Source organism: Pristiophorus japonicus, chromosome 2, assembly GCF_044704955.1.
Source record: "Pristiophorus japonicus isolate sPriJap1 chromosome 2, sPriJap1.hap1, whole genome shotgun sequence".
Classification (NCBI taxonomy): Eukaryota; Metazoa; Chordata; class Chondrichthyes; family Pristiophoridae; genus Pristiophorus; species Pristiophorus japonicus.
The window spans coordinates 229,847,358-229,873,076 of record NC_091978.1 but is presented as its reverse complement, the minus strand read 5'-3'; the positions used below and the strand labels follow the sequence as shown (position 1 = coordinate 229,873,076).

Genomic DNA, 25,719 nt, shown 5'->3' with positions numbered 1-25,719 from the left:
GAAGGATGTGCTTGCTATTGAGGGAGTGCAGCGAAGGTTCACCAAACTAATTCCCAGGATGGCAGGACTGACATATGAAGAAAGACTGGATCGGCTAGGCTTATACTCACTGGAATTTAGAAGAATGAGAGGGGATCTCATAGAAACATATAAAATTTTGACGGGACTGGACAGGTTAGATGCAGGAAGAATGTTCTTGATGTTGGGGAAGTCCAGAACCAGGGGTCACAGTCTGAAGATAAGGGTAAGCCAATTAGGACCGAGATGAGGAGAAACTTTTTCACCCAGAGAGTGGTGAACTTGTGGAATTTTCTACCACAGAAAGTTGTTGATGCCAGTTCGTTAGATATATTCAAGAGGGAGTTAGATGTGGCCCTTACGGCTAAGGGGATCAGGGGTATGGAGAGAAGGTGGGAGTGGTGTACTGAAATTGCATGATCAGCCATGATCATATTGAATGGCAGTGCAGGCTCTAAGGGACGAATGGCTACTCCTGCACCTATTTTCTATGTTTCTATCAACAAGCAAGAGAATACAATACAGCTGGAGCAGGACCAGTTACTTCAAGTTTCCCCTCTGTGACCCTCACTAAGATGGAATGTCACATACAACCACTTCATTCCACTTTCTGGCAGGAAATGGTTCTAAATTTATGCAATTGAGTAAAATGATGGTTAGTTTTTGCAGTCAAAGCTGACACACCCTCAGGGTGCTTGCAAACAGCAACATTAGCAATGCTAAAGTTGCAGTAAAGGTCCAGAAGCAGGGTCTGACCTGAGTCCAGAGAGAAGTGATGAGAGACTCCTTGGAGGAGGTAGTCTCACACAGCTTCAGACTAGTACTGCACAGAGTGCAACACTAGAGCAATGCCAAACAGGACTATCAAAGTGTTCAGGGGTTCTTAGGATCTCTGGAACACTATATAAATCCATCTATAGTTAATATAATTGTTGGCAAAGTGCAGGTGCTTCCATTCATGCATGCACAGAGCTCTCTCTTGGGCTGAGGGTTGGAGTTCCAGCCACACAATATAAATGGGGTATTGCCTGGCTGCAAGCCATACTGCGACTGCCGGTCTCAGACTGGTAGCTGCAGTAGAAATGCAGGATCAGTGTCATTTTATTAGTGTTCAACTGAGCAATGATGCTGTCGTCAGATAGTACACACACTAGGGGTTCAATTTTCCCCAAAGCATTTTTTTGGTGTACTTGAAGAGTTACGCATGATTTTTTGGCACCTAAGTATGCTCCCCCAAAAATTCTAATTTTCCCAGCCACACCAGCAGCCTTCTCCTCAATGATCTGATGCTCCACAGGAGAGAGGGGATCAGCACAAGACAGAGGATGAACTTGCTCAACATGATGGACAACAGTGCTTCAGGTGGCTTAGGCTATTGTGCCAGGTCATTGCAGACATTTGTAGCTTGCTGGAAGAAGACCTGCTGCCCTGAGGACCTGGGGGACATGCCTTACCAGTTGCTGACAAAGTCACCACCACCCTCAACTTCTTCATTTCAGGCTCCTTCCAGGGATCTGCAGCAGACATTTTCAGGATCTCACAGTCAGCCGCCCACAGATGCATCTCCCAGGTGACTGATGCCATGTTTCACAAGTCAACCAATGATATCAACTTTGCCACTGATGAAGCCAGTGTTACTGAGTGAACACTCAGCTTTGCCACACTGGCTGACTTCCCACAGGTGCAGGGCATCATTGACTGCACACATGTGGCCATCAGGGCACCCCACATCACCCAGGAATGTCTGACCCGTAAGAGCTTCCACTCCCTCAATGTGCAGCTGGTCTGCCACTTCATCACATCATCATAGGCAGTCCCACGGAATCGAGGAAGACTTGCTTCCACTCCTGAAATGAGTTCTTTGGTAGTTGAACAGTCCAATACGAGAACTATAGACTCTGTCACAGGTGGGACAGATAGTCGTTGAGGGAAGGGGTGGGTTGGACTGGTTCGCCACACGTTCTTTCCGCTGCCTGCGCTGGATTTCTGCACACTCTCGGCGATGAGACGCGAGGTGCTCAGCGCCTTCCCAGATGCATTTTCTCCACTGAGGGCGGTCTTTGGCAAGGGACTCCCAGGTATCAGTGGGGATGTCGCACTTTATCAGGGAGGTTTTGAGGGTGTCATTGTAACGTTTCCACTGCCCACTTTTGGCTCTTTTGCCATGAAGGAGCTCCGCATAAAGCACTTGCTTAGGAAGTCTCATGTCTGGCATGCGAACTATGTGGCCTGCCCAGTGGAGCTGATCGAGTGTGGTCAGTGCTTCAATGCTGGGGATGTTAGCCTGGACGAGGACACTAATATTGGTGCACCTGTCCTCCCAGGGGATTTGTAGGATCTTGCAGAGATATCGTCGGTGATATATCTCCAGCGACTGGAGGTGTCTACTGTACATGGTCCATGTCTCTGAGCCATACAGGAGGACGGGTATTACTATAGCCCTATAGACCATGACCTTGGTGGTAGATTTGAGGGTCTGGTCTTCGAACACTCTTTTCCTCAGGCGGCCGAAGGCTGCACTGGCGCACTGGAGGCGGTGTTGAATCTCCTCATCAATGTCTGCTTTTGTTGATAAGAGACTCCCGAGATGTGGGAAATGGCCCACGTTTTCCAGGGCCACGCCGTGGATCTTGATGACGGGGGCAGTGCTGTGCGGCGAGGACAGGCTGGTAGAGGACCTTTGTCTTACAGATGTTTAGTGTAAGGCCCATGCTTTCGTATGCCTCAGTAAATATGTCGACTATATCCTGGAGTTCAGCCTCAGAATGTGCGCAGACGCAGGTGTCATCCGCGTACTGCAGCTCAACGACAGAGGTTGCGGTGGTCTTGGACCTGCCCTGGAGGCAGCTTCCCACTGGTTCTGTAGTTTAGTTCCACTCCAGCGGGGAGCTTGTTGATTGTGAGGTGGAGCATGGCAGCGAGGAAGACTGAGAAGAGGGTTGGAGCGATGATGCAGCCCTGTTTGACCCCGGTCCGGACGTGAATTGGGTCTGTAATGGATCCATTGGTAGGGATCACGGCCTGCATGTCGTCGTGGAGCAAGCGAAGGATGTTGCCAAACTTTTGGGGGCATCTGAAACGGAGGAGGACGCTCCATAGACCCTTGTGGTTGACAGTGTCAAAGGCCTTTGTAAGGTCTAAAAAGGCCATGTATAAGGGCTGGCGCTGCTCCCTGCATCTTTCCTGCAGTTGTCGCGCTGAAAAGATCATGTCCGTTGTGCCCCGTGGGGGATGAAATCCACACTGTGACTCCGGGAGGAGCACCTCAGCCACAGGGAGAAGTCGGCTGAGGAGGACTCTGAGGAGGAGCGACAACTTTCCCAGTGGCTGATAGCAGGGAGATTCCACTGTAATTGCCGCAGTCGGATTTGTCCCCTTTTTAAAAGATGGTCACAATCACTGCATCTCTGAGATCTCCCAGCATGCTCTCCTCCCTCCAGATGAGAGAGATGAGGTCATGTATCCGCGCTAACAGCGCCTCTCCGCCATACTTTAGCGCCTCAGCAGGGATTCCATCCACTTCCGTAGCCTTGTTGTTCTTGAGCTGTTTTATGGCTTTTCCTACCTCATGCAACGTTGGGGTTTCACTGAGGTGGTGGCGGGTCGCATGCTGCGGGATGGAGTCGAGAACACTCAAGTCAAAGGCAGAGTCTCGATTGAGGAGATCTTCAAAGTGCTCCTTCCAGCGGGCCCTGACTGCCTCGGCGTCCTTGATGAATGATTCCCCTTCTTGGCCAACAGTGGGGTGGGGCCTTGGGAGTTTGGACCGTAGCTGACCTTGACTGCGATGAAGAATCCTCGCACATCATGGCTGTTGGCCAGTTGTTATATCTCCTGTACTTTCTCCATCCACCACCTGTTCTTTAGGTCCCAGGTTTTTTGTTGGACCTCAGCCTTGAGCCACCTGTAATTTGCTTTGGTGCTCCCGAGTTGGGTTGTTGCTTGAGGTTCAGAAATGCTCTGCGCTTACGATCTATTAGTTCTTGGATCTCCTGATTATCAAACCAATCCTGGTGTTTTCAGGTTGAGTGACCAAGTGTCTCTTTGCAGGCACTGGTTATGGAGGCCTGGAGGGCAGACCAAGCGCTGTGGGTATTCAGCATCTCGGGGTCATCAAGACACGCCAGGTTAGCTGTGAGGCGCTGACTGTATAGGGCTCTCTTAGCTGGGTCTTTACGTGCCCCAGCATTGATTTTTTTGCGGCACTGCTTCTGCTGTCCCCTCCGCTTTGGGGCTATGTTAATGTCGATGATGGATCGGATTAGACGGCGGTCCATCTAGCAGTCATCAGCTCCTGTCATGGCATGGGTGATGCGCACATCCTTGCGATCCCTGGCTCGGACAATGATATAGTCAAGCAGGTGCCAGTGTTTGGAGCGAGGGTGTTGCCACGATGCCTTATATTTGTCCCTCTGGCGGAACAAGGTGTTGGTGATGAGAAGTTCATGTTCTAGACATTTTGTCAGGAGTAGGGTACTGCTGGAGTTGGCTTTCCCTACCCCCTCTCTGCCAATCACGCCTCCCCAGAGGGCTGTGTCTTTGCCAACCCTGGCGTTGAATTCACCTAGGAGGATCAGTTTGTCGCCCTTGGGGACGCGGGACAGGGCTGTTTCGAAGTTGGAATAAAAACCCTCTTTGATCTCATCCTTTGCATCAAGTGTTGGGGCGTACGCACTGATGACTGTGGCGCATTGGTTCCGGGATAGGGTGAGTTGAAGAGTCATGAGGCGTTCGTTAACCCAGCAGGGGGAGTCTTTGAGATGGTCGACCAGCCCATTTTTGATGGCGAAGCCGACTCCGTGAAGGCGGCATTCTTCCTCTGGTTTTCCTTTCAAGAAAAAGGAGTAACCTCCACCTTGTTCCTTGAGCTGGCCTTCCCCTGCCCGCCGGGTCTCCCTTAGGGCGGTGATGTCGATGACAAAGCGCCTAAGTTCCCGGGCAACCATGGCGGTGCAGGGTTCCGGCCTGTTGCTGTTGGAGTTGTCCATGAGGGTCCTGACGTTCCAGGTCCTGAACATCATGTTAGCGGAGTGGAAGATGCCTGTGCGTGAATTCATTTAATGTGGGGTGGCCGTTGCACACCGGCCACCACACGGACTTAGCTGTGCAAGTTCTTGGTCCAGTGGCAAGGGGGTCCAAGACGACTGGAGATCAGGCATTGCTGTATGAGCATAATTGCCTATGGTGAGATGTTGGCCGCAAGCTCGGCGCCGAGTAGCGGCTTTGATGGTACGTGGCCCGAGGCTTGGTTGGGGGCAGGCATTAGGAAGGTCAATTGTCCGCTGGAGTTCCGAGTGGGAGGTCAACAAGGAGTGGGAACATGGAAGAGTCATAGCCGTGGTGCTCACCAGTAGAAGAGGCCAGGTCACCAGTGGGGAAGGAGAGGTCCAGCTGTCGACGAAGAGAGCGATGTAGGCCCGCCGCTGGAGGGATGTAGACCCGCTGCAGGAGGGAGGAGGTGTGATGTCCCAGTCGCCTGGTCAGAGGCACACCTGCTCGCCGGGCGTCGTCGTGAGTAACACGGTTTCAAATGACTGAAAATGATGGTAATAAAACACACCAAACTATTTTCTAGTTAGATTGGCGTACAGTATTCAATTCCTTAATAAAAGATGTTTTTAAAGAAAATAATTCTTGAAAGTTCCTCCACGTTGTTTAAAAGTTTCTCCTGAAGTTTTAAAAATATTTTCCCAAGTTATTTAAATGTTTCTTCAGAGGTTTTAAAAGTTTCTCCAAGTTGTTTAAAAGATGATCATGCATGTGTGCGCTAGATTCCCTGGCAGCTGTCATGACTCTTTCGTGCTGCGCCAGCCCACCCTCCCTCAACTCTTCGCACTTCCAAACAGATTTATTGCCTGGCTGGTTGGAGACAAGGGCCATCTACTGAAGACGTGGCTCATGATATCCTTGAGGACGCCAAGTATTGAGCAACACTTGTCCACCAGAAGAGTCATGGAGCAAACAATAGACATGCTGAAGAGGGGCTTCAGATGCCTTGATAGATCTGGAGGAGCCCTTCAGTACACACCAGCCAGGGTCTCCAGAATCATTGTCATTTGTGTGCGCTGCACAATATAGTACAGCAGCGAGAATTGGAAGTGCAGGAGGAGCAAGGTGTAGACCACACAGCTTCTTTGGAGAAAGAGGAGGAGGAGGAAGTCTAGTAGATGGAAGACAAGGAGGAAATGAACCTGAGGTGGAAATGGCACCAACAGTGTGCACATTGTTGCCTGGGAGGCCAGGGATGAACATAAGAAATAGGAGCAGGAGTAGGCCATTTGGTCCCTCGAGCCTGCTCCACCATTCAATAAGATCATGGCTGATCTGATCATGGACTCAGCTCCACTTCCCTGCCCGCTACCCAGAACCCTTTATTCCCTTATCGCTCAAAATTTTGTCTATCTCCACCTTAAATATATTCAATGATCCAGCCTCCACAGCTCTCTGGGGCAGAGAATTCCATAGGTTTATAACCCTCTGAGGGAAGAAATTCCTCCTCATCTCAGTTTTAAATGGGCGTCCCCTTATTTTGAGACTATGTTCTCTAGTTTTAGTTTCCCCTATGAGTGGAAATATCCTCTCTGCATCCACCTTGTCGAGCCCCCTCATTATCTTATAAGTTTCAATAAGATCACCTCTCATTCTTCTGAACTCCAATGTGTATACTCAACCTATCTTCATAAGTCAACCCCCTCATCTCCGGAATCAACCTCATGAACCTTCTTTGAACAGCCTCCAATGCAAGTATATCCTTCCTTAAATATAGAGACCAAGACTGTACGCTGTACTCCAGGTGTGCTGGCCTCAACATGGCCAGATTTACTTAACTTGCTCCAATTTACCCCTTTTGGCTGTCACCTGCTGTACTAAGTCCACCGCCCCCATCCCCCACCCCCACCAATAGCACCATAAAGCATCCCTACAATGAACAAGCCATTCCTCTCACCCAAACCTCCAGTGTTCGAGATTAAGTAATGTCTCACCATTCACTCCACGTGACAAAGCCTCTTCCAAGGTAGCAGGCAAAAATGGACAAGTAGTGCAAAAAAATATATTTATCTGTTTCATCATTTTTTCATGCACCATGTGCATACCCTTGTGCATTTACTTTTAAGTCTTTATTCTTTGGCTTTAGCAGAGGTAGAGGCAGGCTGCTCACTTTCCTGCTGCGACTGGTTAGACAGTTTTGGCAGACGTCCTCTGGGTTTTGGAGCCTATGAGGACCCCGCCAAAGACTGCTCCATCTATAACTGTGCAGGGGTCGACTCAGCCATCGGGATTCAAGGCAGCATGTGGGGCTCTGACTGAGCGGGAGGCAACGGGGGAGAAGTGGGAGCACTTTGAGAGGAGGCCCCACTTTCCATCTCCTCTCTCACCATCATCCCTCTCATGGACCATCCTGCTAGCAAGGAGCTGGAGAGCACTTTGCTGCACATCAGTGGGGCAATAAATGCCCAAGTCAACGTTTATATCCCTCCAAGAGATTACATCTGTCATCTGTTATCCACATAGTACAGCAGTGAGGATTGGACTTGCAATTTCTCATGTGGCTGCTCCATGCAGTTGGCCATCCTTTCCATGGAACAGCACATCTTTGCCATAGACTGCAACACGGTGGTGCTCATGTTGGAGATAGACCCCTCCATTCTCTGCACATTTACAGACATCATGGCTGCTAAAGCTGCCAGAGCCTCCTGCAATTGTTGCTGCCCCTCAAAGATCACCCTCTTTCTCGATGGCCCCCAAGGCTCAGCGTCTGAATTGTAGCTCAGCAGAGCTTGGAACGTCCTGCACCCTCCGGCGAGGACTCTCCACTGCTGTCCCTGCCAAACACCACCTGCTCTTGCTCACTTTTGAAGTGTGAGACATCAGGTAACAACACTACTCTATCTCACACAAGACCCACCGAGTTGGCGTATCTGCGCTGGTGCTGGGTGCGCTTATGTCTGGTGACAGTGCACCCTCAGAGGCTGGAGGCTCCTCTGAGGAGTCGTCTCCCTCCTCCTGCTGGACAGTTGAGGTGAGGGGGGCGGGTGTGGGGGGCACTTGATGGACCTGTGGGAGAATAAAAAGATGAATTAGAGGTGTTGAAATAAGAATGGGTAACATTACCATTATGCACATGCTGACATTTCACTGGCTGCTGACATCAGTCACCATATGAGTGACTGCTGTATGCCATGTGGCTGTATGAGATGTAATTATGTTACCAGGTTGCTGGGATGTCCTCCTCTCTCCGTCTCCCACCGCCAGTATCTCTTCAACTCCCGAGATCTCCAGACCCCCCTCCTCTGCTGGTGTCAGTTGGATGAAGACTGGAGGACCACCTGGGGTTCTCTGTCTCTCCCGCATGGGCTCTTTTCCCCTGCAAGGAGGGAAAGAAGAGAAGTTTGAGTGAGAGTGATGGAATGAGTGTAAGGAACGGATGGGTTACATCTGTTGAGGGTGACTATGAGGGAGCGTGGCGCCAATGCTAAATGGCCTCCATCTGTGGTGTTACTTGCTATGATTACATTAGAATGAGGATGTGTCGGGTGGTTAGTCAGATGGGGATGTGAGTATATACATTGAGAGAGAGGGATGGGTGGACCTGCAAGGTAGGTTGGTGTGAGGAATGATGTTTAGGAGTAGGTTTGGGAAGCAAGAGTGATGGGGATGTAGTGACAGGCACATCAGGATGTAATTGAATGTGGTATTGCACTCACCTTTCCTGACCTCATGAGATAATTGATTCGTTTTCTGCACTGGATCCAGGTCCTCCCCATCACATCCGTGCTGCTGACCTCCTCAGCTATATCCAGCCAGCCGTTTTGGTGTCTTCGGGAGGACTTTTGCACCTATCTGCAGGGAACAGGATCGCTCTGTGTGCTCTCACTGCCTCCACCAATATATGCAGGGATGCATCAGAGAATCGGGGTGCAGCCCTCTGCCTTTGAGTATCCATAATTTAAAGCTTGGAATAATACTCACAGACCTTTCTAATTCACCTTCCACACTCCTCTAGCAACCTTCAAATGAGTTGTGTGCAAGGCTGCTTTAAATATTGGTGCTGCAATCAAGTCATAGATGATGTCACCAGATCATTTAATTGGGCTGGGAAACATGTCTGACTGCTTTAGGTGGGGCCATTAAGTTAAAGTTGCCCTGAAGAATGCACTGAGCAGAATATCGCATTCCCGACCGTTACACGGCCCGCACACACCTGACCTGACTCCACGGTAAATATTCCGGCTCAAGTGTTTATGAAGACGAATGTGCCATTGCCGAAAGTACATTGTTTCTCGACTAGCAATTATTTCTAGCCTGCAAAGGGAATTGTTGTCCACACTGACATCATTCCAACATAATGAACCATCTGTCAGGTGCAGTTGCGAGTGGTAACAGCATTGAAAAAAACTGCCATATAAAAAATTGAATAGACAGTAATAAACTACTGCCTCCTCTGCTATCCTATAACTGTGTTGTGGCTATTACCATACAAATTAATGGGATCACCTTTTGTGGGCCACTTTAAGAATATAAGAAATAGGAGCAGGAGTAGGCCATTTTGCCTCTCGAGCCTGCTCCACCATTCAATAAGATCATGGCTTCAACTCCGCTTCCCTGCTCGCTCCTCATAACCCTTGACTCCCTTATTGTTCAAAAATCTGTCTATCTCCACCTTAAATATATTCAATGACGCAGACTCCACAGCTCTCTGGGGTAGAGAATTCCAAAGATTCACGACCCTCTGAGAGAAGAAGTTCCTTATCATTTCCGTTTTAAATGGGAGGCCCCTTATTTTGAAACTTTGTCTACTAGTTCTAGATTCCCCCACGAGTGGAAATATCCTCTCTGCATCTACCTTGTTCAGCCCCTTCAGAATCTTATACATTTCAATAATATCACCTCTCATTCTTCTAAACTCTAGTGAGTTTCGGCCCAACCTTTCTTCATAAGACAACCCCTTCAGGAATCAACCTAATGAACCTTCTCTGAACTGCCTCCAATGCAAGTATATCTCTCCTTAAATAAGGAGACCAAAACTGCACGCAGTACTTCAGGTGTGGTCTCACCACTGCCCTGTCGAGTTGTAGCAAGACTTCCCTACTTTTATACTCCATCCCCCTTGCAATAAAGGTCAGCATTCCAGTGTCTTCCTAATTACTTGCTGTACTTGCATACTAACCTTTTGTGTTTCATGTACAAGGACCCCCAGATCCCGCTGTACCCCAGCATGTTGTAGTCTCTCCCCATTTAAATAATAATTTGCTTTTTTATTTTTCCTACCATAGTGGATAACCTCACATTTTCCCACATTATATGCCATCTGCCAATTTTTTGCCCAATCACTTAGCCTATCTATATCCCTTTGCAGATTATTTGCGTCCTCCTCACAACTTGCTTTCCCACCTATCTTTGCATCATCAGCAAATTTGGCTACATTAAACTCTGTCCCTTCATCCAAGTCATTAATATAAATTGTAACTAGTTGAGGCCCCAGCACTGATTGCTGTGGCACCCCACTTGTTACAGTTTGCCAACCTGAAAATGACCCATTTATCCCGTATCTCTGTTTTTTGTTAGTTAGCCAATCCTCTATCCATGCTAATATATTACCCCCAACCCCGTGAACTCTTATCTTGTGCAGTAACCTTTTATGTGGCACCTTATCAAATGCTTTCGGGAAATCCAAATACAGGACATCTATTGGTTCCCCTTTATCCACCCTGCTCATTACATCCTCAAAGAACTCCAGCAAATTTCTTAAACATGATTTCCTTTTCATAAACCATGCTGACTCTGCTTGACTCTATTATGATTTTTAAATGTCCTGCTACTGATTCCTTAATAATGGACTCCTGCATTTTCCCAATGACAGATATTCGGTTAACTGGTCTATAGTTTCCTGCTTTCTCACTCCCTCCTTTCTTAAATAGGGGCATTTGCATGATGAAATGACTCACTAACAATCACTAATGTGGTCTAACTCTCTTCTTGCAAGCTGTGTTCATCACAGTGATGCACACTGCTTTTTGTCACATTTAGTCCTTTGTAGCTCATTAATCTCTCTTCCTAGCCTAAGTCCACCTTGCATGTGGTTATTTCATTCCCCAAACCAATAAATGCTTATTGAATTTTTAAATTAAAATCAAAAATATTTTCTGCATGTATTCTCTCTCCAATTCAAAAATATCAACATCAGACCTTGGTGCGCATTCAAGTGAAAAATAATTCTGAAAAACTAAGGTTATAAATGCATTGGCCTGGAGTTTCTGCTCAGTTGCGCTGTTTTTTTCGCCGCAATTTGCCTGAAATCAGTGATACCAGTGCAAAAGATCCCAGAATTTTAAGCACATGTTACATTCAGCGCCAATCGAGTTTCTGCAATCTACGCAAGTTTAAAAAACTTTGCGCTAGAAGCCAACCCCACCCGCAAAACTGGTCATGCCCCAGATTGAAGTAATCACCATGGCTAGTTTCTGCTAATTGCGCTTGTTTGCGGGCCTTTGAGGCGGCTCTTAAAATTAAGCTGGTTCTTTTAGATGCAAGGACACTAATAGGCACGTTCTAAAAATTTTTCATTGTAATTTTTTTTTAATTTACTAAGAAACTGACTACTGTACACCAATATAACTAGCAAATGGTTCTGCATAGTATTTGAAAGCGATTTTCAGTAGTTTAAAATTGGGTTACCCACAGGTGGTGGACTAGACACTGATTAAAATGCTTATTTTTTGTGGGACTGCACTCACCTGATTCCATTATTGACCCGAAAATTGTGGCCTCTCTGGGTGCGTACGATGTGCGCACGTACCTGAAAATGCCTCGCAAATGACGGTTATCGGCAGGCAATGCATATAACCTACTTTTACCAGCATAAGAGTTTTAAAACATAGAAAAATTAAATGTTATTACTTATTTTTATATTAAATGAAGGTAAGTTTATTTTTAACACTACTGTATTAAAACATTTTATAAAAATGTCAAAAAAATAAATTTTTCTCTAAAACATTTAATTTAATGCAATTTCTATTAATTTTTAAAAAGTGAAGTGTTTTTTTAATTTATGTTTGCGTTTTATTTGATTTTAGGGATATGCTCGGAGCTCCCATTACTATGAATGAGAATACTACATTGTGATTGGTGGTCCAGGCCCATGTGATTCCAGGATACACATATGATCCTGAAAGACATGTTCCCGTATGCTGGACTGCGAAACTAGGCCTCGGAGCTCAATCTTACATTCCTCTGGGACCATCAGATATTTTCTTTAAAAATTTCCGTCGGAGGAGTTCACCCGTAGGAAGTATCCGACCACAATTTCCCCCCTATTATCTAGTTAAGTGTAGCCAGAGAATCACCTGTAGTGGCTTCTCTTCCCACTCCCGCACTGTTACCCCTGGTGTCCCCCAATGATCTATCCTTGGCCCCTACGATTTCTCATCTGCATGTTGCCCCTTGGCGACATCATCTGACAACACAGCATCAGCTCCACCTCACCACCACTTCTCTCGCCCCCTCCACAGTCTCTAAATTATCAGACTGGTTTTCCGACATCCAGTACTGGATGAGCAGAAATTTTATCCAATTTTGAAGCCATTGTCTTCGGTCCCCGCCACAAACTCTGTTCCCTAGCCACTGACTCCATCCCTCTCCCTAGCATCTGTCTGATGGTGAACCACACTATTCACAACCTTGGTGTCATATTTGACCCTGTAATGAGCTTCCGACCACATATCCACAGCATAACTAAGACCATCTATTTCCACCTCCATAACATCCCCTGATTCTTCCCCTGCTTCAGCTCATTTGCTGCTGAAACCCTCATCCATGCCTCTGTTACCTCCAGACTTAACTATTCCAATGCACTCCTAGCTGGCTTTCCTCATTGTACCCTACGTAAACTTGAGGTCACCCAAAACTCAGCTGCCCGTTTCCTAACTCGGATCAAGTCCCGTTCATCAATCACTCCTGTGCTCGCTGACCTACATTGGCTCTGATTTTAAAAGTCACATCCTTGTTTTCAAATTCCTCCATGGCCTCGCCCCTCCCTATCTCTGTAATCTCCTCCAACCCCACAATCCCCCTGGGATATCTGAGCTCCTCTAATTTTGGCCTCTTGAACATCCTTGATTATAATTGCTCAACCATTGATGGCCGTGCCTTCCGCTGCCTAGGCCTTAAGCTCTGGAATTCCCTCCCTAAACCTCTCAGCCTCTCTACATCTCTTTCCTCCTTTAAGACGCTGCTTAAAACCTACTTCTTTGATCAAGATTTTGTTCATCTGCCCTAATTACTCCTTATGTGGCTTGGTGTCAATTTTTATCTTATAATATTCCTGTGAAGTACCTTGGGATGTTTTACTACATTAAAGGTGCTATATAAATACAAGTTGTTATTGTTGTTGATAAACCCATTTCCAGCTGTACTAATCAAACTGCACCAGGTTAACACTTTTAAGTGTATTAATAAATAGTACTTAAAGCAAAATAAAAAATAAAAACCTGTAAAGGCTGCCCAATTGTGCTGGTTCATGGCAGATTCTATATTCACTGACATACAAATGAGTTTGAGCAGAAACTTGAGAAAAGAAAAACACTTCTCAAAACTAGTGCAATTTTGGGTACAATTTGCACCCGGATCACCAATTGTGCCCAAAATGGAAACTCCAGGACAATATTATTTTTTCCATAGATGCATTGTCAGAGTTATCCAGGTATCCATTTTGACAGTACATCAGCTCCCTTCCAATTCAAACCTTGCAAATAGCTTCCAGAACTAGTGCTGATACCCCCTAAAATCGAAACTCTCTTCCTGACACCAACACTTTAGCTATGTGTTTATGGAAGAAATATTGGAGGCTCTGACTATTATTTTCCAATCCTCTCTGGCTACAGGTGTGGTGCTGGAGACCTGGAGGCCTGCTTATGTTGTACTGTTGTTTAAAAAGGGAGAAATGTATTGACTGAGAAATTACAGGCTAGTCAGCCTAATTATTGGAAAAAAATTCTGAGGGGCAGTGTAAATCATTATTTAGAAAGGCACAGATTAATCAAGGACAATCAGCATGGAATGTTAAGGGAAGGTCGTGTCTGACTAACTTGATTGAACTTTTTGAGGAGGTAACAAGGCGAGTTGATGAGGGTAGAGTATTTGATGTAATCTACATGAATTTTATCAAGGCTTTTGACAAGGTCCCACGTGGCAGACTGGTCAGAAAATTAAAAGTCCATGAGATCCAAGGGAAAGTGGCAAGTTGGATCCAAAATTGGCTCAGTGACAGGAAGCAAAGGGTAATGGTTGATGGATGTTTTTGTGACTGGAAAACTGTTCCCAGTGGGGTTCTGCAGGGTTCAGTACTAGGTCCCTTGCTTTTTGTGGTATATATCAATGATTTAGACTTCAATGTAGGGAGCATGATTAAGAAGTTTGTCAATGATACGAAAATTGGCCTTGTGGTTGAAAATGAGGAAGAAAGCTGCAGGAAGATATCAATGGACTGGTCGGGTGGGCAGAAAGTTGGCAAATAGAATTCAATCTGGAGAAGTGTGAGGTAATGCATTTGGGGAGGGCTAACAAGGCAAGGGAATACAGAATAAATGGTAGGATACTGAGAAGTGTGGAGGAACAGAGGGACCTTGGAGTGCATGTCCACAGATCCCTGAAGGGAACAGGACAGGTAGATAAAGTGGTGAAGGCAGCACACGTGATACTTGCCTTTATTAGCTGAGGCACAGAATATAAGAGCAGGGAGGTTATGCTTGAACTGTATAAAATGCAAGTTAGGCAAAGCTAGAGCACTGCATACAGTTCTGGTCACCACTTTACAGGAAAGATGTGATTGAACTAAAGAAAGTACAGAGGAGACTGACGAGGATGTTGCCAGGACGGGAGAATTTTAGCTGTGAGGAAGGATTGGATAGACTGGGATTGTTTTCTCTGGAACAGAGGAGGCTGAGGGGAGACTTAATTGAGGAGTATAAAATTATGAGGGGCCTAGTCAGCGGGAATAGGAAGGACCTATTTCCCTTAGCAGCGAAGTCAATAACTAGGGGGAATAGATTTAAAGTAATTGGTAGAAGGATTAGAGGGAAGTTGAGGAGAACTTTTTCCATCCAGAGGGTGGTGGAGGGTCTGGAGCTCACTGCCTGAAAGGATGGTAGAGACATAATCCCTCATCGCATTTAAAAAGTACTTGAATATGCACATGAAGTGCCATAACCTACAAGGCTATGGACCAAGTGCTGGAAAGTGGAATTAGACTGTATAGATCTTTTTCGGCTGGCACAGACACAATGGGCCCAAGTTTCCACAAGAAAAAAAACGGGTGTCCCTCTGAGCTGGGCGCCCGTTTTTCGCGCCTAAAACGGCGCCTAAAAAAATCTTCGGTATTCTCCACCTACTTACAGGTCCTCTGGCCCTCGGCGCAGCCAGCACGAGCTGTGGGGGGGGCGGAGCCAGGTCCCGGCGCTGAAAACAGTGCCGGGACCTCTGCACATGCGCGCTACAGTCGGCATGCAAGTGCAGTAGCTCCAGGCGCCGAACTGTGTGGGAGGGGCCCGAAGCACGCAGCCCCTAGCCCTGGCTGAATGGCCTCACTGGGGCTGCGTGAATGAGGCTCCTCCCACGGCCAGCTCCTGCTCCCGCTCCCCCCCCCCCCCCCCCCCCCCCGCCGACCAGACCCGACCCGACACCCGCTCCCCCACCCCCCCCCCGCCGACCAGACCCAACCCCCGACACCTGCTCCCCCCCCCCCCCACGACACCCGCCCCCCCCCCCCCCCCCCCCCCGCCGACCAGACCCGACACCCGCTCCCCCCCCCCCCCCCCCCCACCGCCCCAACCCGAGACCCGCTCCGACCCGAGACCCGACACCTGCTCCCCCCCGCCCCGACCTGACACCCGCTCCGCCCCGAGACCCGCTCCCCCCCCGCCCCGCCCCCCGACACCCGCCCCGACACCTGCTCCCCCCCCCCCCCGACCCGACACCCGCTCCCCCCCCCGCCCCGATACCCGCTCCCCCCCCCCCAACCCGACACCCGCTCCGACCCCCACTCCCCCCCCCCCACCGACTGACCCGACCCCCCGCTCTCTCTCCTCCCCCCCCCGCTCTCTCTCCCCCCCCCGCTCTCTCCTCCTCTCTCTCCCCCCCCCCCGCTCTCTCCTCCTCTCTCTCTCCCCCCCCCCGCTCTCTCACCCCCCCCCTCTCTACCTCTCTCTCTTCTCTCTCCCCCCCTCTCTCTCTCCCCCCCTCTCTCTCCCCCCTCTCTCTCCCCCTCCCTCCCCCCTCTCTCCTTCCCCCCCATCTCTCTCCCTCCCTCCCCCCTCCCCCTCCCTCTCTCTCTCCCCCTCCCTCTCTCTCTCTCTCTCTCTCTCCCCCTCCCGCTCAGCGGCACGAACGGCTGCAGAATTCTCCCTGGCTGAAGCACTTTCACACAGGTAGGAAGATGGTTTATTTAATCTTTTCTTGGCTTATAAATGTTTATTCAGGTTGGATTTATTTGTATAATATTTGTAGAAGTATAAATAAGGATTTATTGTAGAATTTAATAAGTTCCCTTCCCCCCCTCCCCCCCACCTCGTTCTGGACGCCTAATTTGTAACCTGCGCCTGATTATTTAATGTGTAGAACAGGTTTTTTCAGTTCTACAAAAATCTTCACTGGCTCCATTCTACTTTAGTTTGGAGTACATTTTCACTGTGGAAACTTTCAAATCGGGCGTCAGTGGCCGGACACGCCCCCTTTTGAAGAAAAAATTCTGTTCTAAACTAGAACTGTTCAACTGACTAGAACTGCAGAAAAAAAAATGTGGAGAATTGCGATTTCTAAAATAGTCCGTTCTCCACCAGTTGCTCCTAAAAATCAGGCGCGAATCATGTGGAAACTTGGGCCCTATAGACCGAATGACCTCCTTTTGTGCTGTAAATTTCTATGATTCTATGATTCAGTCCACCCATCATGGCATCCAACTGTTTGTTAATTGATTCTATGATTTCTGCCTCTACTACCCCACCCAGGAATCCGTTTAATGTGTTGATCATTCTTTGTGTGAAGAAAGACTTTCTCAAACTGTCCTAAATTTGACTTTTACTAGTTTGAATCTGTGCCACTTTGTCCTACTGTCACAATTTAGTTTCAAGTGAACATCAAAGTGATGTTCTGAATCTGCTTTTTCTTTACTGATTATAGTCTTATATACGCCAATAAGATTATCTCAAAGTCGAAAGCTGAAAAATCCCATATTTCTCCAATTCTTTCTTGTAAATCAGTTCTCGGAATTAGACTCATGACTCTTTTCTAAAGTGCTTTCAGTGCTTAAATGCCAACTTTGTGACCAGAGCTGGCCATAATACTCAAGGTGTGTTGTGATCTGACTACATACAGTTTGAGCATGGCTTTCTCTGACTTGTGTCTACTATTTTGACTATGCCTCAGTATTCTATTTGCTTTGCTTTTTTATTTATTCTCAGGCTACAGATATCACTGGTAAGGCCAACACTTAATACCCATCCCTATTTGACTGTGATAAGGCCTTTGTTGGTTGCTGCTCCATAGTGATTGGTTATGTTGTTGTGTTGAGCTTGCTAAAACCACCACATCTCTTTCAAATTCTTCCTTAGCTATATCAATACCATGTTTAGAATATGTGTCAACCATATTTCCTATGTGCAGTACTTACATCTGCCATTATTCATCCTGCTACATATATTGTATAACCCTATTTAAATACAACTTTTTGGTGTAATAATTCATTTTGAACTTCAACTGTCCTTTCTGATTTCGGGTCATTTGAAAATTTGATCTGCAAAGTGGAAATAGGAAGAAGGGTCTTAACACCAATTTGAGAAACCACATTCAGCAATTGCTGCAACCGAACATAACCCTCCAATAAGTCCTGTGCCACATGGAATGTTTGAGGCAGAGACCAAAAATGGATAAATATTTAAGGCAGAGAAAGATACAGGACTGTGGGAGGGAACAGGGTATTGGGATCAGATTTCTTCAACATAGAGCCAGCATAGACACAATAAGTTGAATGGCCACCTACTTTGCTGTAAGCTTCCATGGAATTTTGGTTCGAACTGTTTCTTCCCACCCTTCAGCCAATTTTCTATCAATCTCAAGTTTTACCCTGAATTCCCACTGCTTTAGACTGAAATAATGGCCCAGAATTTGCGGTCAGCGGTGAAGCAAAGGCACTCAGTGCTGGCCCCAGAGAAAGCTTTGTATAAAGATCTTGCAATCCCCGTGGAGAGAATTGCAGGTTTTCCGACGCGTAACTGAAATAAACGGAAGTTAATGGGGATTCCCAATGAAGAGCTGCTGTGACGTCAACAAGCTGTCTAAGCAGCCAATCAAAACATAGAATTCTTGTGAACCAGGAAGTGGGTAAGCTCCGAAAATTCTAACTTTTACAAAATGTTAAAAAGAGCAAAAGAAAGATTGGGGCTCTAACATGGGGAAAAGTCAAACCTGAAATAAAGATTAACAAACTTAAAAACATAGAAACATAGAAAATAGATGCAGGAGTAGGTCATTAGGCCCTTCGAGCCTGCACCACCATTCAATATGATCATGGCTGATCATTCCTTCAGTATCCCTTTCCTGCTTTCTCTTCATACCCCTTGATCCCCTGAGCTGTAAGGGCCATATCTAACTCCTTCTTGAATATATCCAATGAACTGGCATCAACAACTCTCTACGGCAGGGAATTCCACAGGTTAACAACTCTCTGAGTGAAGAAGTTTCTCCTCATCTCAGTCCTAAATGCCTACCCCTTATCATAAGACTGTGTCCCCTGGTTCTGGACTTCCACAACATCGGGAACATTCTACCCGCATCTAACCTGTCCCGTCCCGTCAGAATCTTATCTGTTTTTATGAGATCCCCTCTCATCCTTCTAAACTCCAATGTATAAAGGCCCAGTTCATTCAGTCTCTCCTCATATGTCAGTCCTGCCATCCTGGGTATCAGTCTGGTGAACCTTCACTGCACTCCCTCAATAGCAAGAATGTCCTTTCTCAGATTAGGAGACCAAAACTGAACACAATACTCCAGGTGAGGCCTCACCAAGGCCCGGTACAACTTCAGTAAGACCTCCCTGCTCCTATACTCAAATCCTATACTCCTATACTGAAGTCCTTACTACTCGAGGGATCAAGGAGTATGGCGAGAAAGCAGGAAGGGGGTACTGAAGTTTCATGTTCAGCCATGAACTCATTGAATGGCGGTGCAGGCTAGAAGGGCTGAATGGCCTGCTCCTGCACCTATTTTCTATGTTTCTATGTTTCTATCCCCTAGCTATGAAGGCCAACATACCATTTGCCTTCTCCACCGCCTGCTGTATCGGTATGCCAACTTTCAATGACTGATGAACAATGACACCCAGGTCTCGTTGCACCTCCCCTTTTCCTAATCTGCCGCCATTCAGATAATATTCTGTCTTCGTGTTTTTGCCCCCAAAGTGGATAACCTCACATTTATCCACATTATACTGCATCTGCCATGCATTTGCCCACTTACCTAACCTGTACAAGTCACCCTGCAGCCTCCTAAAGTCCCATTCACAACTCACACCACCACCCAGATTAGTGTCTTGTGCAAACTTGGAGATATTACACTCAATTCCTTCATCCAAATCATTGATGTGTATTCTAAAGAGCTGGGGTCCCAGCACTGAGCCCTGCTTCACTCCACTAGTCACTGCCTGCCATTCTGAAAAGGACCCATTTATCCCAACTCTCTGCTTCCTGTCTGCCAACCAGTTCTCTATCCACGTTAGTATATTAACCCCATGTGCTTTGATTTTGCACACAAATCTCTTGTGTGGGACCTTGTCAAAAGCTTTTTGAAAGTCCAAATACACCACATCCACGGGTTCTCCCTTGTCCACTCTACTAGGTACATCCTCAAAAAATTCCAGAAGATTTGTCAAGCATGATTTCCCCTTCATAAATCCATGCTGACTTGGACCAATCCTGTCACTGCTTTCCAAATGCGCTGCTATTTCATCCTTAATAATTGATTCCAACATTTTCCCCACAACTGATGTCAGGCTAACCGCTTTCAAATTCCCCGCTTTCTCTCTCCCTCCCTTTTTAAAAAGTGGTGTTACGTTAGCTATCCTCCAGTCCATAGAAACTGATCCAGAGTCAATAGATTGTTGGAAAATGATCACCAATGTATCCACTATTTCTAGGGCCACTTCCTTAAGTACTCTGGGATGCAGACTATCAGGCCCCAGGGATTTATCGGCCTTCAATCTCATCAATTTCCCTAGCACAATTTCCTGCCTAATAAGGATATCCTTCAGTTTCTCCTTCTCACTAGACCCTTGGTCCCCTAGTACTTCCGGAAGGTTATTTGTGTCTTCCTTCATGAAGACAGAACCAAAGTATTTGTTCAATTGGTCTGCCATTTCTTTGTTTCCCATTATAAATTCACCTGAATCCAACTGCAAGGGACCTACGTTTGCCTTCACTAATCTTTTTCTCTTCACATATCTATAGAAGCTTTTGCAGTCAGTTTTTATGTTCCCGGCAAGCCTCTTCTCATGCTCTATATTCCCCCTCCTTTGCTGAATTCTATATTTCGCCCAGTCCTCAGGTTTGTTGCTTTTTCTGGCCAATTTATATGCCTCTTCCTTGGATTTAACACTATCCTTAATTTCCCTTGTTAGCCACGGTTGAGCCACCTTCCCCGTTTTATTTTTACTCCAGACAGGGATGTACAATTGCTGAAGTTCATCCATGTGATCTTTAAATGCTTGCCATTGCCTATCCACCGTCAACCCTTTAAGTATCATTTGCCAGTCTATTCTAGCCAATTCATGCCTCAAACCATTGAAGTTACCTTTCCTTAAGTTCAGAACCCTAGTTTCCGAATTAACTGTGTCATTCTCCATCTTAATAAAGAATTCTACTCTGTTATGGTCACTCTTCCCCAAGGAGCCTCGCACAACAAGATTGCTAATTAGTCCTTTCTCATTACACATCACCCAGTCTAGGATAGCCAGCTCCCTAGTTGGTTCCTCGACATATTGGTCTAGAAAACTATCCCTAATACACTCCAAGAAATCCTCCTCCACCGCATTGCTACCAGTTTGGTTAGCCCAATCAATATGTAGATTAAAGTCCCCCATGATAACTGCTGTACCTTTATTGCATGCATCCCTAATTTCTTCTTTGATGCTGTCCCCAACCTTACTACTACTGTTTGGTGGTCTGTACACAACTCCCACTAGTGTTTTCTGCCCCTTCGTATTCTGTAGCTCCACTCATACCGATTCCACATCATCCAAGCTAATGTCCTTTCTTACTATTGCATTAATTTCCTCTTTAACCAGCAATACCACCCCGCCTCCTTTTCCTTTCCGTCTATCCTTCCTAGATGTTGAATATCTCTGGATGTTGAGTTCCCAGCCTTGGTCACCCTGCAGCCATGTCTCTGTGATGCCAATTACATCATACCCTGCACAGTTAATTCGTCCACCTTATTCCGAATACTCCTCGCATTGAGGCACAGAGCTTTCAGCCTTGTCTTTCTAACACACTTTGCCCCTTTCGAATTTTGGTGTAATTTGGCCTTTTTGCTTTTTGCCTTAGGTTTCTCTGCCCTCCACTTTTACTTTTCTTCTTTCTATCTTTTGCTTCTGCCCCCATTCTACTTCCCTCTGTCTCCCTGCATAGGTTGCCATCCCCCTGCCATATTTGTTTAACTCCTCCCCAACAGCACTAGCAAACACTCCCCCTAGGACATTGGTTCCGATTCTGCCCAGGTGCAGACCGTCCGGTTTGTACTGGTCCTACCTCCCCCAGAACCGGTTCCAATGTCCCAGGAATTTGAATCCCTCCCTTGTGCACCACTCCTCAAGCCACGTATTCAAAAGCTATCCTGCGATTCCTACTCTGACTAGCACATGGCACTGGTAGCAATCCTGAGATTACTACTTTTGAGGTCCTACTTTTTAATTTAGCTCCTAGCTCCCTAAATTCGTCTCGTAGGACCTCATCCCGTTTTTTACCTATATCGTTGGTACCTATATGCACCACGACAACTGGCTGTTCACCCTTCCTTTTTAGAATGACCAGCACCCGCTCCGAGACATCCTTGACCCTTGCACCAGGGAGGCAACATACCATCCTGGAGTCTCGGTTGCGGCCGTAGAAACGTCTTTCTATTCCCCTTACAATTGAATCCCCTATCACTATAGCTCTCCCACTCTTTTTCCTGCCCTCCTGTGCAGCAGAGCCACCCACGGTGCCATGAACTTGGCTGCTGCCAAGTTTCTTAAAACATTGTATTTTTATTAAAATGGATAAATTTTACACTGCATAAAATTAAAATTTGTTTTTCAGGGCCAAAATCTTTGTTTAGCAGACAACATACTGCTAAAATCCCAGTTGCACCTAAAGTAAAAGGGTCTAGCCTTTATCATCATCATATGCAGTCCCTTGGGTTCAAGGATGACTTGCTTCGATATTAAAAATGAGTACTCAGGTGACTGATGAACTCGTTTTAAATGGTGGAAGATGACTGTGCGTGAATTTTTTTAACATAGGGTGGCCATTGCACACCAGCCACCAAACGGGTTTGACGGAGCAAGGTCTTGATCCAGTGGCAAGGTGATCCAAGACAACTGGAGACCAGGCTCCACCGCATGTGCCAATACATACACACAAACTCAAACATACTCCTACTGTCCTCCTTCCTTTCTCATTCCCACAGGACCTCTCTCTATGTGGAATTCATAGTGTGCAATATGAGCCTCACGACCCCAAAGCCTCGCTATTGGCCCATGCTGCGCCTTCCCTTAGTCTTGTCCACGCTGCTCCACCTCTGGGCTCCGATCTCTCTACTCCTCCATACCTCGTCTATCCTCTCCTCTCCGCTTCTGATCTCCGGACGTCGCTGATGCCGACCTCCGCTCCTTGCTGATCGCCTCTGCTTCCAACCTCCGCTCCTCCCAATTCTGAACTCCGCTCCACGCTGCTTCCAACCTCCGCTCCTCTCCAATTCTGATCTCTACTCCCCGCTGCTTCCGACCTCCGTGTTGTTGATTCTGCTGCTGCAGTGGCTAGCTTTTTAAAATTTGCCCACAGCTCCAGCCTTGTGCTCCAAACTGCTCCTCTGACTGTCCAATGAAGTCGGGCTTTTTTTGATTTAATGGGATATTTAACAGCATAATTACTGCGGAAAAGCCAAATTTTTGTCAGTTCCCATGTTTTGAGAGATTTCACTGATTTCCAGCTCTGGAGGGGAGGGGGGGCACAGTGCAGCCGATGGAGGAGCAATGAATGACAAACTCCAATTTAGGATTTCCGGATTAGGCTGCACAGTTTCAAAGGCGGAATGATGGCGAACGCTGCCAGTTCACTGTCAATAATTGTGCCAAATGCTTCTTCAAACTACACTCCATCATAGGACTTTCCAAAGTAATATTGGGATGTCCTTTCTTCAAAACAAAGGTGAAAGATGTTGATCAGGTAGGATCTTCCCTGGCTTCCAGCTTGTTTATAGTTATAGGAGCTGAAATTCAGCAGCTTAGCGCCAGCTGTTAAGGCTGGTTCTGTGGAAAAAATGGTGATACGTCCTTACTATACAGTATAAATGCACACGAGGCCCATGTTTGAGAGAAGGTCAGTCTGTGACCTGCCCTTTATTTCATAGCATTCAAGTGAAGGAAGTGGGTGGAGCTTCCCCTTTTATATCAGAAGGTCCAGGTTAGGAGTGTCTCCCACAAGTTCACCACCTAGTGGTCAGTGTTCTCACAGTGGACAACTTAGGTCAGATTATACATGGGTTACAATGCTGGTTGAATACATGACATCACCTCCCCCCCCAAAGTCTTATTGGGATCACAGGTTGAGTCTCTCTGGTGGTTTACGCTCCCTTGTAGAGCGCCTGAGTTGGGGCTCCGGTTGTTGGGCGCTGGCCTGAGTGTCTGCTGTTTGCGGTGCCTCAGGCCTGTCCGGACTGCCCACAGTGACTGGGCTCTCCTCCCTTTGGTTCCTGTGTTCGGTCACCTGTGGTGGAGTGAACTCTACATCGTGTTCTTCCTCTGCTTCTTCTATGGGGTTGCTGAACCTCCTTTTTGTTTGATCCACATGTTTGCGGCAGATTTGTCCATTGGTAAGTTTAACTACCAGAATCATATTTCCCTCTTTGGCAACCACAGTGCCTGCGAGCCATTTGGGCCCTGCAGCATAGTTGAGGACAAAAACAGGGTCATTTACATCAATACATCGCGCCCTCGCACTCCTGTCATGGTAGTCATATTGTGACCGGCACCTGCTCTCGACAATTTCTTTCATGGTGGGGTGTATAAGGGATAACCGGGTTTTGAGCGTCCTTTTCATTAGCAGCTCTGCGGGTGGAACCCCTGTGAGCGAGTGTGGTCGGGATCTATAGGCCAACAGGAGGCATGATAAGCGGCATTGTAGGGAACCCCCTTGGATTCTGAGCATCCCCTGTTTGATTATCTGCACCGCTCATTCTGCCTGGCCGTTTGAGGCCGGCTTGAATGGTGCCGTTCTAACATGGTTAATTCCATTGCCTGCCATGAAGTCCTGGAATTCAGTGCTTGTGAAGCACAGGTCATTGTCGTTGACCAAGATGTCCGGTAGACCGTGGGTGGCGAACATTGCCCGTAGACTTTCTACCGTGGCAGAGGATGTGCTTGAATTTAAAATGTCACACTCGATCCATTTGGAGTAGGCGTCTACTACAACCAAAAACATTTTCCCCATGAAAGGACCTGCGTCGTCCACATGGATGCGTGACCAAGGCTTGGTGGGCCATGGCCAGGGGCTAAGGGGGGCTTCCCTGGGCGCATTGCCCAGCTGGGCACACGTGTTGCACCTGTGAACACAAAGTTCCAGATCTGCGTCTATCCCTGGCCACCAAACGTGTGACCTGGCAATTGCCTTCATCGTGACAATGCCCGGGTGCTCATTGTGGAGTTCTCTGATGAACACCTCTCTGCCCATCTGGGGCATGACTACGCGGTTTCCCCACAGTAGGCAATCGGCCTGAATCGAGAGTTCATCCTTGCGCCTGTGAAATGGTTTAAATTTCTCAGGGCATGCCCTGTACGTGGCTATCCAGTCCTCATTCAGGACACATTTCTTGACTAGAGACAATAGCGGGTCTCTATTTGTCCAAACTTTAATCTGACGGGCTGTCACGGGTGAGCCTTCGCTTCCGAAAGCTTCAACAGCCATAACCATCTCAGCAGCATGCTCGGTACCCCCCTCAGTGGTGGCTAGTGGAAGCCTGCTGAGTGCATCGGCGCAGTTTTCGGTGCCCGGTCTGTGCCGAATTGTGTAGTCATAGGTAGCTAACGTGAGTGCCCACCTCTGTATGCAGGCCGATGCGTTTGCATTTATGGCCTTGTTGTCGGCCAAAAGGGACGTTAGGGGTTTGTGATCTGTCTCCAGCTCGAATTTCCTGCCAAACAGGTACTGGTGCATTTTCTTTACCGCATGTACACATGCGAGCGCCTCCTTTTCTACCATCCCGTAGCCCCTTTCTGCCTGGGACAGACTTCTGGAGGCATAAGCTACCGGCTGTAACTGACCCTTGGCATTGACATGCTGCAACACACACCCGACACCATAGGACGACGCATCGCACGTTAACACAAGTTTCTTGCATGGGTCATATAGCGTTAACAGATTGTTGGAACATAACAAATTGCGTGCTCTATCAAAAGCCCTT

At 47.2% G+C, this 25,719-nt stretch overlaps 1 protein-coding gene and 1 long non-coding RNA gene across 7 annotated transcripts in view; one reads left to right on the top strand and one right to left on the bottom strand.

The window, feature by feature from the left end:
* The window catches only part of LOC139244820 (uncharacterized), a 55,507-nt gene extending 42,064 nt beyond the window's left edge, over nt 1-13,443 (top strand). Inside the window, exons 4-5 of the long non-coding RNA XR_011589890.1 lie at nt 8,773-9,236; nt 12,093-13,443. This is a non-coding gene — a long non-coding RNA (uncharacterized lncRNA). The remainder of the gene's footprint in view (nt 1-8,772; nt 9,237-12,092) is intronic.
* mapk10 (mitogen-activated protein kinase 10) overlaps nt 1-25,719 on the bottom strand; it is a 573,858-nt gene that overhangs the window by 167,370 nt on the left and 380,769 nt on the right. The window lies entirely within an intron of this gene.